The sequence below is a fragment of the Pinus tabuliformis genome, chromosome 5_2 (genome assembly GCF_031772625.1).
Source record: "Pinus tabuliformis cultivar Carrire ecotype Pingquan chromosome 5_2, CPIR1, whole genome shotgun sequence".
NCBI classification, from domain to species: domain Eukaryota; kingdom Viridiplantae; phylum Streptophyta; class Pinopsida; order Pinales; family Pinaceae; genus Pinus; species Pinus tabuliformis.
Window position 1 is genome coordinate 185,876,366 of NC_142306.1, and position 18,638 is coordinate 185,895,003.

The window sequence follows — 18,638 nt, forward strand, 5'->3', positions numbered from 1 at the left end:
TTTGGAGCACTCTTGGACGAGTGTGGCATACTTGGGATTTGGAGCAAGAAGGAAAAGGAAAAGAAGGAAAGTGCAAGAGGACATCGGGATCAGAAGCTACAACAGATTTTTCTTGTAGGTACCGAGTTACATCTATGATTTCCTTGCTAGTTTTGGCATGCATGGCAACATTGTGTGGTTATTTGGTTATGATCTGTCATTGGCATGGAGGATTCCCTGGATTGACAATTGTTTTGCCTAGTCTTGTCATTTCCTAGATGCCCATGGTGTTATGGGTTTTACTTTTGTTTTCTAGTTGGTTTTCTTATTCCTTTAGTTGTGGGTTGAGTTATTAGTTCCTGGAAACCTTGGTTGGAAAAACGCTCTGGAAGCCTTATAACAACTTAGGTTGAGTTACTAGTCCTAGAAGCCTTGGTTGGACAAACGCTCTAGAAGCCCTTGATGAGTTGAGTTATTAGTCCTAGAAGCCCTGGTTGTACAAATGCTCTAGAAGCGCGACGACAACTATGGGTTGAGTTACTAGTCTTGGAAGTCCTGGTTGGAACAAATGCTTTAGAGCCCTGGAAAACTTAGGTAGATACCAATCTAGTGATGGTTAGTGATGTCCGACCATGAGTTGGAGTCACTGGTTGAGGGTTGAGGTGGTATGGCCTCTGGAAACCCTAGTTTGGTTTTGATTGATGTGTTTTATGAGATCTCACATTCATGCTTGGAATATGGCACAGGGTTGACTAGCTGAAAGAAAGATTTGTTTCAGCCTAGTCTATGGTCAGGTGGTTCATGGAAGTCCCATACCTGGTCGGCTTATGAAATCATTAATAAGATCTCTCTTTCTCCTTGGTATTTTAAGGGTAAATATACGTGTTGATATGTGGCTTATATGGCTATTATATCCTTGATATTTCTGTTGGTTATATGATGGTTAGAGTGAGTTTTATGATAGTGAAAATGTATGGCTCCTCATCATGTTTTGGTTAATCACTGAATGCACAATGAATATATGGCTTAATAGATGGTAATGCAATTATTATGATGAGGCAACAATGATTCTTAGTGATTCTCAGATAAGTATGACACCACTATGCTCAGATATGTTGTTTAAACCTGTAGAATACATATTTGTGACATGTTTGACGAAATTCCTATCATGGATAGTAGGGATCAAGTCAAGTCCTTCTTCAAGTATTTGCATTTGTATCATTGTTTTGATGCTACTTTTGATTTTTGGAAGTTTCATGGAGTTTTAGGGAATGGCCTGAGTCCTAGCCCTAAAAAAGTGGCACAAATTCCAAGGTCGTTGGCATAGAAATACCCAAAAAATTCCCCAGTCGCACGCATGCCTTGTTGTGGGGGCGACTGGAGGGTCTCGGTCATGTGCATGCCCATGCCAAGGGAGCGACTGAGGCTTTAATGCAACAAAATGTCAGTTTATCTCATGGGCTAGTCACCTGGATGGGATGGATGGCTCCTGGGGGTTCTGTTGTAGGTGTAGAAGGTTAGGTTGTTTGTGTTTCATTAGTTCCACTTCCTTAACTGATACATAGGGAGTTGAATCATATCCAGCCTTACTTTGAGAGTGGAAAGCTTTAGTCCATTTCCCCTTAAGCCTTTAGAGACAAGCTGCTTTGTCCATTATTGAGTTCCATGGAAACAAGCCTTAAGATACTGCCTTACATACAGTAAGCTCCATTGTGAAAACCTAGATAAGATGCAAGTATCACGTATATATCAAGTATCCTATGTATAGATATGTATTGATGTAGAGATTGATTATAAATGAGGGCATACCGGCTTAGAGCAACTTCCGGAAATGGCATTCTGACGAAATAAGACAATGCATTCATGTACTAAACCCCGCCTGCATTAATCAAAATAGAGCTAGCAAGTAAGGCGCTCAACCTCAAATCAATAAATTCCATGCAACCTCTCATAGAGATGGGTTAATGGGTACTTATTTCTCGCATGGTGAAACAACCTTTCTTTCGATTCTAGTAGTAACTCTTCGTCACATGTTTACCTTGATTGGTCGGTTACTTGGGTAGATGTGGGAGGAGGGTGTTACAAACTTTCTCTACCACCCAGTATATGAGGGAGATGTTGTCACATAATGTTACATCAAAAAATGGAAAAATATATATGCTGGTTAATATTGAATATGTCACCTCAATTAATTTGTTAACAAGAAACATATATATACAACAATCACCACCTGTTTGGTTCAAATTTCATTGTATCAATTTAATAACAAAGTATACTAGGTATTCTATTTGGTTATCAAGTGTATGGATAAAAAAATATACGAGGTATTATGATTTTGTTACCAAGTGCATGAATTTTGTTATACAAGGTACTTGATTTTGTTAATGCCAAGGTAAGCTAGGTTTAGATTTTAGGTTTTAATTACCAGATTTCAAGTTTAATTTAACAATAATCAATTTCTAGTTTTAATTACCAGGTTTTGGATTTCAGTCATAGGGCTACATCCCAATAATAATAATAATAGTATAGAATGGTGATAGCTATCCATCCAAATTATATGTAGCTTTATCATGAGGTATAAATCTAGAGACTCAACATTTTTCTCTGAAGCCAAAACGAGTTGCCTTTGTACAAGAACATGTTATTTATTTTTTGAATACTGCATAACCCAAGGCATTCTGATTGAAACTTATACTATGCTTTATACTTATAAGCCCACTTCTACTTATACTCCTTCCTTGAATTTCATTCTATTGAAACAATTTTGTTCAATTGTTGAAAACCTTAAACAATCTACTTTTTAGCAACCAAACACCCTCTCATCAAAAAAACTAAAAAGAATCATTTTTAACATAGTTGAACCTACTTTCTTCATCTACGTTGAGACCTTAGAATATAAGAATCAAAAAATTATGAGAGTTATGATGGGAACTAATTATACATGATAATGATTGCCAAGATATATTCAAGTCATATGTAGAGGATGAAAATCCTTGTTAGAGTTAAAAATTTAATTTTTAAACTCATTTTAGGGTGTGATCGACCAAATGTATACTCCATTTTTGTTAGAGGAAATTATGTTTTGAAATATGCCATTAACTGCATCCCCATAATGAAACTAGTATACAATGGTGCTATCTATAAATCCAAATCATTATGTAGCTTTTTATTAAGAAAATATACTTTTTAAAATTGATCCAAATTATTAGTTATTTTACTATTTACTTTTTAAATTTAAATGGATGGTATCACATTATAGAGTTAAATAAATAGAATTAGGAAGTCTTATAATTTTTTATAAAATGTAACGTAAAATGTAAGACAGAGAGGTACCAATTTTATCAAAAGAAATTGGTCTCTCTATAATGTAAAGTTAACATATTATTGTTTTTTTAACTGCTTATTTGTTTATAAATTATTATTGGTATAATAATAAATAATAATGATTATTATTATTCCAATATATTATAATAATAATCATCTCCATTATAAGTATTAAATTATATTAGATAATACATATATTATTGATTACTTAAAGTGTCAATTCTCAATCATATGGATCGAGGGGGGGAGAGAGTGAAAAAGAGATAGACATAGAGAGAGAGAGAGAGAGAGAGAGAGAGAGATGAGGAGGAGGAGGCGGAGGAGAGAGAGAGAGAGAGGGAGAGAAAGAGAGAGGGAGGGAGAGAAAGAGATGGGGTTGGAGGGGGAGAGAGAGAGGGAAGAACAAAAAATATAGAGATATAGAGGTGGAGAGAGAGAGGGAGAGACAAGGGAGAGATGGAGAGAGAGTTAGGGAGAGAGAAGATAAGGAAGGAACAGGGAGAAGGAGAAGAGAGAGGGAGAGGGACAGAAGGGGAAGAGAGAGAGAGAAGGAGGCACAGAGGAGGGGGGAGAGAATGATGCAGGAAAATTTGAGTTTTCCCTATAAAGTTCAACTTCTCACTCTGGATTACATGCACAGATTCCGTTATTTTCTCAATTAACTATTATTCACCACATCTCAAAGAATTTAAAATAACACACACAATAATACAAAGAGTCATACACAAAGCCTCTGTGAATTTTCATTTCCTTTAAACAAAGCTTCCAATAATTGTCCATCTCGAACATTTGTGAACACGTTCTTAAGATAAAACTCTTCGATCTCGTCCATATTTTCCAACATCTTAATTTCTTCATTAACTTGCATAAGCACATCATCTAATTGTTGGTCATCATTAATCATACCTGCAAGTATACACAAAGTGTTATATTTAAAAATATGAGGCTTCTCATCTGATGCCTCAACCGCCACATATCCATGTTGAATTGAACTAGTTAAACAGTTCATCAAACTATGAATAAATTCTTCCTCAACATCTCTTACTTCATATTCATCAAGAAATAATCCTTGTTCAAAAACATACATTTCATATTCAACCATTTTGAGTTCTTCCTTCAATCAGAGATACAGCCTTTTCCTTAGCTTTATTTTCAACGAATTCCATCTCACCTTATTCTTCTTCTTCATTGTCCAACCATATATCTAGTCTTCCTCATATTCATGTAGAAACTCCACTAGTACACTAAGATGTGCTTTCAATTCAACCATTTCTCTCTCGAATTCCTCAATACTCATTTTCTTCATGCCAACTATCCTGCCACCTCTTTTCATCTGATTATGACTTCTCTTTGAATCCACTATATGACTATCAATATCCATCTTTACCTTTTCCTTTTATGAATGCTCCTTGTTAACTTGTGAGCTGCAACAAGCCTTCTCCATCTTGTAACAAGTCTGCTACTTCTCATGGTACCAATTTCTCCTCTTGGTAACTCCTCTCTTCTCTTCTTCCTTATCAATTCTACCCACACTCATTGTGGAACTACCGTTGGAAACTTCTACCCAACTTATGCTTGTTGGAAGTTGTCCTTCTCTTGGTTCTCTGCAATAGAACTTTCTCCTCCTTTCATAGCACATCTGCTCCTCAACTTCAAAAGTTGTTAGGATGTTGCAATTTCACCTGCTCACCTTCTCTTTAGATAACTTATGTTGTCCTCATTTCAAAAATTTAATTTTCCATTGGGTTCTGTCACAAATTCCTTCACTTGAGAGCTTTGCATGCTCCCTCTTCCTTTGTCACAACTTCACTTGTTGTAATGGTTTTTATCTACAACTTAAAACTTTCCTTCTCTAATACTTGCAAACAAAAAATCTTTATGACCAAAATTAATATAAAAACATCATATACATTTTTATAAGATTTGTGACAAGATCTTATCTTTAAGAGACTTCCTTTGATTCACTCCAAGAGCACACATGATCTATACTTTTTCAAAATAACCCCTCTAAAAAACATATTGTCTCCTTCAATAATTTTTTAGTCATCTCTAATCTCGAAAGAGCGTATAGGTTGTGATACCACTTGATGCAGGAAAAATTGAATTTTTCCTGCAAAGTTTAGCTTCTCAATATATATTACATGCACATATTTTGTTATTTACTCAATTAACTATTATTCACCACATCTCAAAGCATATAAAATATAACACACAATAATACGAAGATTCATACACAGAGCCTCTACAAATCTGCATTTCTTTTAAACAAACGAAAATTGTACATGCATAAACTTGTAATCATTCATGAGCATAAGGATGTTTTCAATCACTTTCATTCAACAAATCATGTACATACAAATATTCACAAACACTTGTTTCTCTCCATTCACTCTCCATGACCCGATTCTACATGCATTTGACCATTCTCTCATTATCTGTAGGCTTACAATAAGTAGAATTAAGAAATGAAATAGCTTTTCTAAATCCTAAAAGCACTCCATAAATCACCCATAAATCAAATTTTCCTAAATCCTAAAAATCACTCCATAAATCATCCATAAATCTCTCCATAAATCATATTTTTCTAAATTCTAAAATCACTCAATCTATCCCTAGAATCTCTCATGTTTTTCATGGTAGATTTTCTTTTGCCTTATGGATAAAATCTCACTTATCAATAGTTTTTTTAAAACTATGAATCATCTAGTTCTAAAACTCATAAAATATACCAGCTTGGAAAATATAATTTATTTACATAGAAGAATATAAATTATTCTCAAAAACCATGAGCCATTTTGAATCCTTTTCACATTGAAGTCTTAATGGCTTGGAAGCTCTAATGCTCTTGCATAGAGAAGGAGAGAGCAAGGGAGATAGTGACAAAGCTAGAGGGCGAAGAGAGAGTGTGTGAGTGATGGGGGGAGAGAGAAAGGGAGGTGTGAGAGAGAGGAAGGAGTAGAGAGAGGACGAGAGAGAGAGAGAAGGAGAGAGGGAGGGAGAGAGAGGAGTTGGAGGGGGAGATAGTGATAGAGTTGGAGGGTGATGAGAGAGAGAGAGAGTAATGACGAGGAGAGACAAAGGGAGATGGGAGAGAAAGGGAGAAAGAGGAAAGAAGAGAGAAAGGACTTGAGAGGGAGGGAGAGAGAGATGGAGTTGGATGGGGAGAGAAAGCGAGGAATAATAAATACATAGAGAGAGAAAGGTGGAGATATAGAGAGGGGGGAGTGAAAAGGGAGAGATAGAGAGAGATTGAGGGAGAGATGACAGTGGGAGAGAAGAGAGAGAGAAGGAGAGAGAGAGGTAAAGGAAGACATAGGGAGAGAGAGATAGATAATCGTGAAGAGAGAGTGTGTGTATATTTGGGGGATGATATCAAGAGATAAAGGGAGATAAAGATATAGATGGAGGGGGGAGAGGGGAGAAGAGAAAAATAAAGGGAGAGAGAGAGTGAGAGTTTAGGGGGTGATATAGAGATAGAAATAAGGAGAGATGGAGGGATTTATAGATTTAGATGGCACAAGTAGAGAGAGGGAAGAAGAGAGAGACTAAGAGAGAAAGAGAGGGAGAGGGAGAGGGAGAGAGATGAGGGAGTGAGGGAGGGGAGAGGGATATAAAGATTGGGAAGAGAGGGAGGGGGAGAGAGATGAGGGAGTGAGGGAGGGGAGAGGGATATAAAGATTGGGAAGAGAGGGAGGGGGAGATACGAATTTATTCACTAAAATAGATGCATTGAATTTAGCATAGATGTTGATTGCTGATCCTATTTGATTGATTTCATTGGATGCACTGATTTCAGTGTAGTTTTTGGTTTCTAATCTTATTGGATAGGTTGCACTAGATGCATTGATTTTAATGTAGATGCTGATTTGTAATCCTACTTGATTACTTGCACTATATGCATTTATTTTAGTGTAGATGTTGATTTCAAATCCTATTTGATTTGTTGTACTAGATGCATTTATTTTAGTGTAGATGTTGATTTCTAATTCTATTTGAATGCTTGCATTAGATGCATTGATTTTTGTGTAGATGTTGATTTATGTTATGACGTAACTAGATGTATGATATACATTAATTTCAAAGTAATTAAAGTGCATTGATTGCATTGAAATGCTTGCTTCTTGAAACTGTAAACTATTTGTAATTGACTACATTCTTATTATTCCCATTTTCCATAATTCAACATTGTTAATCACTTTGCATTCAAATGAGGTAATAGAAAACAACTACTATTGAAACATACTTCAGGTTTAACACTCAATAAGTCACAATGATTGACTTTGGAGAAAGATAATATTAATATTGGAGAGAAAGAGATATATGGTATGAAGTTTACTAAAATAGCTTGAGTTAAAGATTTGAATAGTTTACGATTTAAAATACCCTTTTCCAATATCATCCATATGAAAAGATGGGAAAACTAGCAAGTGTCACAATACGAACAGTAGAAGAAAATAGTTTGAGATTGATTACAATGAAGACAGTAGAAGAAAATAGTTTCAGATTGATCACAATGAAAACTATTTGTAATTGACTACATTATTATTATTCATTTTTTCTATCATTCAACATTGTTACATTGTCACTCTGCATTCAATTTTTTTATTTCATCATTTTTCATCATTCAAGTTTGTAATGGTCTCTACCATATCAACAAAATGAGCTAACTTAACAAATTTAAAAGTAAAATGAATAGATTAATCTTAGACATATTTAGCATATTTAAAATGATCAGAATACTTAGATGTTCAAGGGAGAGAGAGAGATGGAGTTGGAAGGGGAGATAATGACAAAGTTGGAGGGTAGTGAGAGAGAGAGTGGTGAGGGGGAGAGACAAAGGGAGATGGGAGAGAGAGGAAGGAAGAGAGAAAGGGGGTGCGAGAAAGGAGAGCTTGAGCTGGATGGGGAGAGAAAGGGAGTGAAGAAAAAAGACATAAAGAGAGAAAGGCTGAGAGAGAGAGAGTGATAAGGGATATACGGAGAGAGAGGGAGAGAGGAGAGTGGGAGGGAAGAGTGAGAGGAGGAGGTAGGTGGAAGAGAGAGGGAGAGAATTAGAAGAGAGAGAGAGAGAAGGGGAGTAGAGAGAGGGAGAGGAAAAGGGAGGGAGAGATAGATAGATAATCATGGAGAGAGAGAATGTATGTTTGGGGGATAAGATAGAGAGACAAATAATGAGAGACATATGGAGATAAAGATATAGATGGAGGGGATAGAGAGGGAAGAAGAGAGAAACAAAGAGAGGGAGGGAAGGAGATATCGATAGATATGGAGAGAGAGAGAGTGTGTGTGTGTGTGTATTTGTGGGGTGAGATAGAGACACAACGAAAGAGAGATGGAGTCATATACAAATATAGATGGAAGGGGGAGAAAGAGGGAAGAAGAGAGAGACACAGAGAGAGAGGGAGAGGCATAGAGAGAGAGTGTGTGTGCTTTTTTGGGGTTAGATAGAGAGACAATGAAGGAGAGATGGAGGGAGATACAGATATAGATGGCGAGGAGGGGGGAAGAGAGAGAGAGAGAGAGGGAGGGAGATGGGGGAGATACGATGTTATTCGCTAAAAAAGATGCAATGATTTCAATTTAGATGGTGATTTCTAATCCTATTTGATTAATTGCACTGGTTGCATTGATTTTAGTGTAGTTGTTTATTTCTAATCTTATTTGATTGGTTGCACTAGATGCATTGGTTTTTGTGTAGATGTTGATTTCAAATCCTATATGATTCCTTGAACTGATGCATTGATTTCAGAGTAGATGTTGATTTCTAGTTTTATTTGAATGCTTGCACTAAAGGCATTGATTTCGATGTATATGTTGATTTCTTATTTGATGAAACTAAATGTATGATATACATTAATTTACAAGTAATTAAATTAATAGTGTGCATTGATTTCATTGAAATGTTTGCTTCTTGAAAAAGTAAACTATTTGTAATTGATTACATTCTTATTATTCCAATTCTCCATCATTCAATATTGTTAGTCACTTTGCATTCAAACGAGGTAATAGAAAACAACTACCAATAAAATGTGCTTAGGTTTTAACACTCCATAAGTCACAATGATTGACTTTGGAGAAAGCTACTGCTAATATCGAAGAGAAAGAGATATAAGGTGCAACATTTACTGCAATAGCTCAAGTTAAAGATTTGAATGCTCTACACTTTAAACCACCCTTTTCATGTCATCCATATGTAAATATGGGAAAACTAACAAGTGTGACAATAAGAACAATAGAAGAAAATAATTTGATATTGGTTGTAATGAAGCCTATTTGTAATTGACTACATTCTTATTATTCACTTTTTCTATCATTCAACAATGCTACATTGTCACTTTTCATTTAGAATTTGTATTTCATTATTTCTCATCATTCAAGTTATTAACAGTCTCTATCATCTCTATAAACTAATATAAATGAGACAATTTAAAATCAAAATGAACAGATTAATCTTAAACATTTAGCATATTTGAAATGATCATAATAATTAGACGGACAAGGGAGGGAGAGAGAGATGGAGTTGGAGGGGACGATAGTGACATAGTTGGAGGCTCATGAGAGAAAGAGTGATAAGGGAGAGAGACAAAAGGAGATGGTAGAGAGAAGGCAAAAGAGGAAGGAAGAGGGAAAGGACTTGAGAGAGAGGAGAGATGCAGTTAAATGGGGAGAGAAATAAAGGGAAGAAGAAAGGAGTAAAGAGAGAAAAGTGGAGAGAGAGAGAGAGAGAGAGAGGGTGGCAAGGGACAGATGGAGAGATAGTGGCAAGGGACAGATGGAGAGAGAGTGAGGGAGAGAGGAGAGTGGGAGGGAAGAGAGAGAGGGAGAGAAGTAGAAGAGAGAGAGAGAGGGAGAGGAATAGGAGCGAGAAAGAGATAGATAATCATGAAGAGAGTGTGTGTATGTTTGGGGGATGAGATAGAGAGACAAAGAAGGTGAAAATGAGGGGGGGGAGAGAGAGCATTTGTGTTTGGGGGGTGAGATAGAGAAACAAAGATATATATATATATATATATATATATATATATATATATATATATATATATATATATATATATATATATATATATATATATATATATATGTAGATGTTGATTTCTAATTTTATTTGAATGTTTGCACTAGATGCATTGATTTTAGTGTAGATGTTGCTTTTTGATTTGATATAATTAGATGTATAATATACATTAACTTCAAAGTAATTAAATTAATAGTGTGCATTGATTGCATTGAAATATATACTTCTTGAAACTATAAACTATTTGTGATTGACTACATTCTTATTATTCTCATTTTCCATCATTCAACATTGTTAGTCATTTTGCATTCATATGAGGTAATAGAAAACAACTAACATTGAAACTTGGTTTAATACTCCATAAGTCACAATGATTTACTTTGGAGAAAGCTACTATTAATATTGAAGAGAAAGATATATAAGGTATGACGTTTACTACAATAGATGGATTTAAATATTTGAATGGTCTACGATTTCAACTGTCCTTTTGATATGATCCATATGAAAAGATGGAAAAACTAACAGGTGTGACAATAACAACAGTAGAAGAAAATAGTTTGAGATTGATCACAATGAAAACTATCTGTAATTGACTGCATTCTTATTATTCACTTTTTCTATCATTCAACACTCTTACATTGTTACTTTGTGTTCAAATTTTTTATTTCATCATTCAAGTTAATAACAATCTCTTCATTTCAACAAATTGAGGTAACTGAGCAAATTTAAAAATAAAATGACTTGGTTGATCTTAAACATATTTAGCGTATTTAAAATGATAAGAATAATTAGATGTTCAACAGATTTTCTACGGTTGCACATGACTGAAACCAACCTAGATCCATGTTAACCCCAAATCTATAAGTGTCTAGAGCAATCATATCTCTCGAAGCGCAAATATTTCCTTAAGTTTTACACTTCGATAGATTTGATCCCTCTCAATGCTTAATAAATCTAGAATTAAGATGAATCTAAATTAGTATATTAATAAATTTAAATTTATAACAATCAATATCATATAATATATATTAAAATTAATCACAAAATTAATTAAATATATTATATAAGTTTATGGAATCCCCATTTTCTAAATTATTATATATATATATATATATAAAACAATATTTGAAATTTTAATAAAAAATGAAATATTTTTATATAAATTTTAAATGAATCTCAAATATATTTAAATAATTAATGAAACTGACTATGAAATAAATTAAAATAATTTTATAATATATGAAAAAAATATAAATATAATTAAAAAATTTGAAATAAATATTAAATATGAAAAATTATATATTAAAAAAAATAAAAATTAATATCTGATGATGATGGTTAATGTCGACCAAACAATGATCTATATATTATCAATGAAAAATAAATAAATATATATATATATATATATATATTAATATCACATCACCATATCCATTAAACAAAAAAATAAAAAATAGTAGTATTAAAACGAACTTCCTCAGACATGAATCAGCCCAACGCAATGCATAACCTTTGAGAAGTATATATAATATAATATAATAAATTATATTAGCCTATTTAATGATAATTAAATGTTATGTTTTTTTAGATTCCACGTTCAAACCTTTTTATAGGTTAAATAAAAAAAAACAAAAACAAACTAAATTTATTGGAAGACTCTTTACATCACACTCTCACATCAATAAATTTGTAAACCAATAAAGACCAGGGATATTATTAAAACGATCTTCCTAGCGGATGAGTTACGACCAAAATAATGCATGAAGCTTTGATAAATTAAAAGAGGAAACATGTAAAATATGGTTCAAATAAATATATGTTTTGAACCAACAAAATATGGGTCATTCTTTATGTTCATGTGTACTTGTGGACAAACGCTATTGATCAAAAGGCTCGGGTCTGTTAGATAGGGTAGGGTTGTCTAATTATTAGTGTTGTTGTTTTTTAGTTGGAATTTTCTGAAAAAAATTTGTGGATAAATTTTGATTTGTTTTTGTTTAAATTAGTTTTTTTATTTTTATTTTTTTGAGCTTATAGTTAGAATTTTGTGAAAAAATTTATGATTAAATTTTAATTTGCGTTGTTTAAATTATTTTTTGAATAGGACGTCTTTTTTTTAAACACTGAAATCATAAACAAAATCCCAACAAAATCTGCCCCACAAAAATAAAAAATAATAACAAATAACCTATGCTTTTTGAATAAGCGTCCGAGGAGATGACTTGAATGTTCAACACAACACAATGACACGAGTCTGAGGTATCAACTATTGATGCAGATTAATTAAAGACAAAACGTTGTAAATTAATTGAATTGCAGATGAGGTGTCAACTATTGATACAGATAATTAAAGATAAAACGGTGTAAATAATTAAATGGATTTTAGTTTGTCATTCTATTTCTTTATGTTTTAGAAAGTCGTATAAAATTTCATATTCCAAAACCTCTCATAATAACAATAACTATGATTTATACGCTATTAAGCTTATTTAACATCATTGTATACTATTTTCAAATCTAAATTTGTAACAACGTATGCAGTTTAATATACGTCTAGACAATTTATTATACAAAATCCCGATGTTAACCCCTGGGAATCATATCTGCACAAACTTCTGCAGTTGTTCTCCACTCAGACACTGCAGCTGCCATGGCCGTGCAGGAACTTCCTCCCCCTTCCAGCGCAGTCTTGGCCTTCTCCTTCAATACTTGTGCTCTCGCCCTTAGCCTCTTGCCTCCTTCTCCTTCCATCAATTCTCTAACCGCTCTCTCCACTTCCTCTCTCCTTACGAAACCATCGCTTTCCATCTTTGCTTCAATCGCAACCTTAAACTCATTAACCAGTAAAAACCTATTCGTGCTCTGCTCCGCGAAAAGAGGCCAAGCGATCATGGGCACTCCATGTGAGATGCTCTCTAGCGTAGAATTCCATCCGCAGTGACAAAGGAAACCACCGGTGGAAGTATGAGAGAGAACAGGAATCTGAGGCGCCCATGAAGGAACAACGAGTCCTTGGTCCCTGGTTCGACTCTCGAATCCCTCAGGTAAGAGTTGGAAAGGGTGTATTTCCTGGGTGGATTCAAAGGTCGTTAAACGAGTACTGCGCAGAACCCAGAGGAAGCGATGTCCGCTCGCTTCTAGCCCTAGGGCGAGTTCGGTAACCTGGGCCTCCGACAGGGCGCCTCCGCTTCCGAATGAAACGAACAGAACCGATGAAGGCGGTTGCTTGTCTAACCAGTCGAGGCAATACGCCCGCCCGTCTTGCAGAAATTTGTCGCGGGTTTCAAGCGGCGACGATGATATGAGTGGCCCAACTGGATAAACGCGGGGTATTAGATCCCCAAAAGTGGGGTTAATGGATAAATTTCCCTCCACAAGGGCTTTGATCGGTTCAGTCTCCAGCTCCTCGAAGGTGTTTATCAAAACCCCCTTTATTTCCCGAAGACGCGAGAAATGGTGCACGAACCAGAAAAAGGCTTCATCCGATCTGTCCTGCAAAGGGGTAGGCAGATCCCTTTTCGAGATCGGCGGAAGGCCTGGTACCTCTACTGGAAAATCTGCGTCTTTAAACGAAATTGGAATCTGGGACACGAGCTTCCGAATTGAGAACATGAGAGAAAGCAGAGAAGCAGTCGAAGTTAAGAAAACATACGTGGGGATGGAGAGTTTGGCTGTCACATCGAACAGGGCGGTGCAGAAAAAATCAGTGATGAAAGCAGAGACGGGCGAGCCAGAGTCGAGGAGGGATCTGAGACCAATTTCCACCGATTCTTTCGATTTCTCCATGAGCTTAGATAGTCGAGTTTCGACTTTCCCAAGTTCTGCGCCTTCAATCTCCACATCGGCCGGCAGCTGGACGAAGGTAATATCCAGAGACTCTGAAGCCATGCGCTCCGAGAAAGCAGCGATGAGATGAGAGGAGAACATCCATTCGCATGTCATGAAGGTAATGGACAGTTCATGGCATTCCGAGAGGCGCTTCGCAAGCTCGGCGAAGGGGATGAGATGGCCTATACCCGCGCTGGGAAAGATAACTACATGAAGCTTTGGGCTTTCCATCCAGCTGAATCTAGATTACAGGCCGTTCGGAGCACTCTGGTAACACGGTTTCAGACTACCAAAAAATAGAGCCTTTCTGTTGTCCATCAATTCTGGTGGACCCTCTGGAAAGGAATCCCATCCAAAAAACACAATTCGTCAAGGAATCCCATGAAAAGCAATATGCGGAAAGAAATCCATCCATAGTAGTAGTAAAAATCCATCGAGAATTCGGAAGTCATTGATGTAGTTGTTTTTAACTTTCTATTCCGCGTGCGTGCTAGAGTTTGGGCCATCCCAATCTTTAAACAGAGGGCTAGGCATCCAGGCTAGATATTAAGTTGTAATTCATTAATATATTAATATGTATTATGGACTTAACTATTTAGGGTAACTTTGCTATTCAGAGATCTTATTCTTTCATTCTAATTATTACTTTTTGGTCTCAATTAAATCTTCATTTCAATAATAAAAATTAAATTTTGGTTATGCTTTAAAGTTATCAATCAATTTAATTTTTAAGGGCTAAAAGGTCTCAAAAAGGTAAAACTAATTAATTTATGATTCACATTTGAAAAAAAAATTATAACAAACAATGTTGTTTGATGCAAGGACAACCATGAGTTAAAATTTATAACCAACAATGTTGTTTGATGCAAGGACAACAATGACTTAGGTAAGGAATTGACCCTTGAAAAAGCGAAAGAAAAGAATAGGGTTCGAATGAGACAATTTACTTGATTAAAACTCAAATGAGAGTGGAGAGTTGAGCATATCCATGAGAAGATTGCCCCAAGCCAAAGTCATGAATAGATATTGATAACAAGTAAATTTACACAAAATAGTTATGTGGGAGTGTATACATATTGATAACAAGTAAAATTACACAAAATAGTTACGTGCGAGTGTACAGCTCATTATTTATAGCAATTTCTTGAGTAAGGCTAAAATATCTTTTGAATGTTGATTTACTCATTTAGATTTTTATGGTAAAAACTTCATGGCTTATGGTGTACTATATTGTTATGTGACTAAGTTTCCCTTTTATCGGTTTGTAACATATTTGTACTCCTTTTAATAGAGATGCACAATAACATATTTAGTGATTGACCCACTCTCGTTAAAATAATATTTAATATATCACAAATTATAACTATTTTAGTATGGAGTAGTTTAAAGAGGAGGAGGAATTATCTGGATTTTCAAAAGTGGCTGGAATCCAGGTAAAAAAATTTCAAAAAATCTTATAGAGGAAATGTTTGAATCGTGTTTTTATAGTGGAATTGGATTCAGCACCATAAAAAACATCTAAAACACCTAAAATTTTGAAGTTTAACAATTATAACTTGGATTTACAAAAATCCTTATCAAATTTTCTCTGAATATAATCAAAACTTCCATAACCTTCCAAGCAATTCCTCAACCTAGTTAGACTATGGCATTTAATATATTTAGATTCCTAATCTAAGAAAGCCGTTATTAAGATGGACAACACAATAATAATGTCGTTCAATCCTACTCATTGTATTCAATGTGCTCAAAACAGTACCTACTATTAACACTCAACCAAGCTCAAAACAGTACCTACTATTAACACTCAACCAAGCCATGGCGACGAGGTCGATCCGATTAGGTACCATGAAGAATATTTGTGTTTGCACCATCTCATTTTGTGTTTCAACGTTAATTATGTGCTTAGTTGGCCCTTCATTTAATTCAGAGTTTCACAAAATTCAAAATTATTAAATATAATCCCAGAAAAGCCACAGTTCACATCTGGACTGACGAAAAACGGCAGAATACAATTTTTGGAATTGGAGTTTGTTAACTACTGGGGTTTATACCTGCACAACCTTCTGCACTTGTTCTCCACTCAGACACTGCAGCAGCCAGGGCCGTGTATGAACTTCCTCCTGCATCCAACGCAGTCATGGCCTTCTCCTTCAAATCTCTTACTCTTGCTATTACCCTTCTGCCTCCTTCTCCTTCCATCAATTCTCTAACAACTCTTTCCACTTCCTCTCTCCCTACGAACCCATCGCTTTCCATCTCGGTTTCAATCGCGACCTTAAACTCATTAACCAGTAGAAACTTATTCAATCTCTGCTCGGCGAAAAGAGGCCATGTGATCATCGGCACTCCATGTGAGATGCTCTCTAGGGTAGAATTCCAACCGCAGTGACAAAGGAAACCGCCAGTGGAGGGATGAGAAAGAACAGGAACCTGAGGCACCCATGAAGGAACAACTAGTCCCCGGTCCCTGTTTCGGCTCTGGAATCCCTCAGGTAAGAGTTGGGAAAGGTCTGTTTCCTTGCTGGATTGAAAGATTCTTGCAGAAGCACTGCGCAAAACCCACAGGAAGCGATGCCGGCTCGCTTCTAGCCCCAGGGCGATTTCCGTAACCTGCGCCTTGGGCAGGGCACCACCGCTTCCGAAGGAGACGAACAAAACCGACGAAGGGGGTTGCTGGTCTAACCAGTCGAGGCAATCGACCCGCCGGTCTTGGAGAAGTTTGTCACGAGATTCAAGCGGCGACGAAGAAATGACGGGCCCTACTGGATAAACGCGGGGTATTCGATGCCCAAAAGTGGGATTAATAGATATATTTCCCTCCACGAGGGCTTTGATTGGTTCAGTCTCCAGCTCCTCGAAGGTATTTATCAAAACCCCCTTTATTTCCCGAAGGCGCAAGAAATGATGCACAAACCAGAAAAAGACTTCATCCGACCTGTCCTGCAACGGAGTCGGCAGATCTCTGCTCGAGATCGGCGGAAGGCCCGGTGCCTTTACTGGAAAATCGGCGTCCTTGAACGAAATTGGAGTCTCCAAGACGATCTTCGGCATAGAGAACATGAGAGGAAGCATAGAAGCAGGGGATGTAAAGAAAACGTAGGTGGGTATGGAGAGCTTGGCTGTCACATCGAACATGGCAGAGCAGAAAAAATCAGTGATAAAAGCAGAGACAGGGGAGCCAGAGTCGAAGAGGGATCTGAGTCCCATTTCTACCAAACCTGTCGATTTCTCCATAGCCATAGATATTCGAGTCTCTGTTTTAATGTGTTCTGCGCCTTCGATCTCCACATCACCCGGCAGCTGGACGAAGGTGATGTCCAGAGACGCGGACGCCATGCGCTCCGAGAAAGCAGCGATGAGATGAGAGGAGAACATCCATTGGCATGTCATAAAAGTAACAAACAGTCCATGGCATTCCGAAAGGCGCTTCGCGAACTCGGCGAAGGGGGTGAGATGGCCTAATCCCGCACTGGGAAAGATGACCACATGAAGCTTTGGGCTTTCCATGGCAGCTCAATCCAGATTACAGGCAGTTCTGAGCACTTTGGTAAGAAAGATGCCGTTTCGGTTTCCTACTGCGGCCTCTGCACTTCAAGAGAAGGCCAACCGTTCCCATGTATGTAAGTATCATGGACCCCATGAAAAGCAATTCGTGAAGGAATGCCATAAAAAAACAAACAGAGAAATCTTCTTGAATCCGTCACTGATAGAGGTTACGTGGGTTCCTTGAATTGAGGTTACGTGGGTTCCTGGAATCCAGGGGATCGGTAAACCTAAATGATTATAATATATTCGTTAATAGCTCAGTATGTTGCATACAATTTGTAAAAAAGTTAGGCCTGTTTTAAAACTAACTAGTTTGGTTTTTTCGCTAAGAGTTATTTGTTTTTTCGGGGTAAGTAAATAGGTGTGACATCTCGTGGATTTTTTTTTATTCTGAAACAAATTGTTATGACTGTAACTATATATTCATTTCATTTTTAATAAGGTTTTTAAATTTTAATTTAGTTAGATGATGGAGATTTAATTTCTACGGAATATTCTAAAATATTTTTTATAATGTAAACAAATCAAAAGTTAAAATTTATCTTCAAAATAGTTATGTTATCTTTTCTCTATCATAATTTGGTTATAAAATTTCAAATAAAATTGTGATTTTTTGTTGTGTAAAATACATTTTTGAATGCATAAATAGATTCAACTCTTTGAAAAATCTCCAGAGGCACTCAAATTCTATAGATTAAACAACTTAAACTCAAGATTTTAAAAATTTTGATTAAAATAACTAAAACAAAATGCTCTGAAAAAGACCATTTAGACTACGCCTAAAACAAATGGGATAAATCTCCATGGCTAAGAATATTATTTCATATTATTAAACATATTTTTATCATTTTTAAATTTTAGCAAAGTGAGATGTATCACAAAGTGTGTGTTTTAATGTTTAAGCGTTTTAATGGTTATTATAAATTGATGCTTATGAACATTT

At 35.9% G+C, this 18,638-nt stretch overlaps 2 pseudogenes; both read right to left on the reverse strand.

The window, feature by feature from the left end:
* Window positions 1-12,682: 12,682 nt before the first annotated feature.
* On the reverse strand, window positions 12,683-14,534 carry LOC149158174 (UDP-glycosyltransferase 72B1 pseudogene; annotated as a pseudogene).
* Window positions 14,535-16,078: 1,544 nt separating this feature from the next.
* On the reverse strand, window positions 16,079-17,896 carry LOC149158175 (UDP-glycosyltransferase 72B1 pseudogene; annotated as a pseudogene).
* Between the last annotated feature and the right edge of the window lie 742 nt (window positions 17,897-18,638).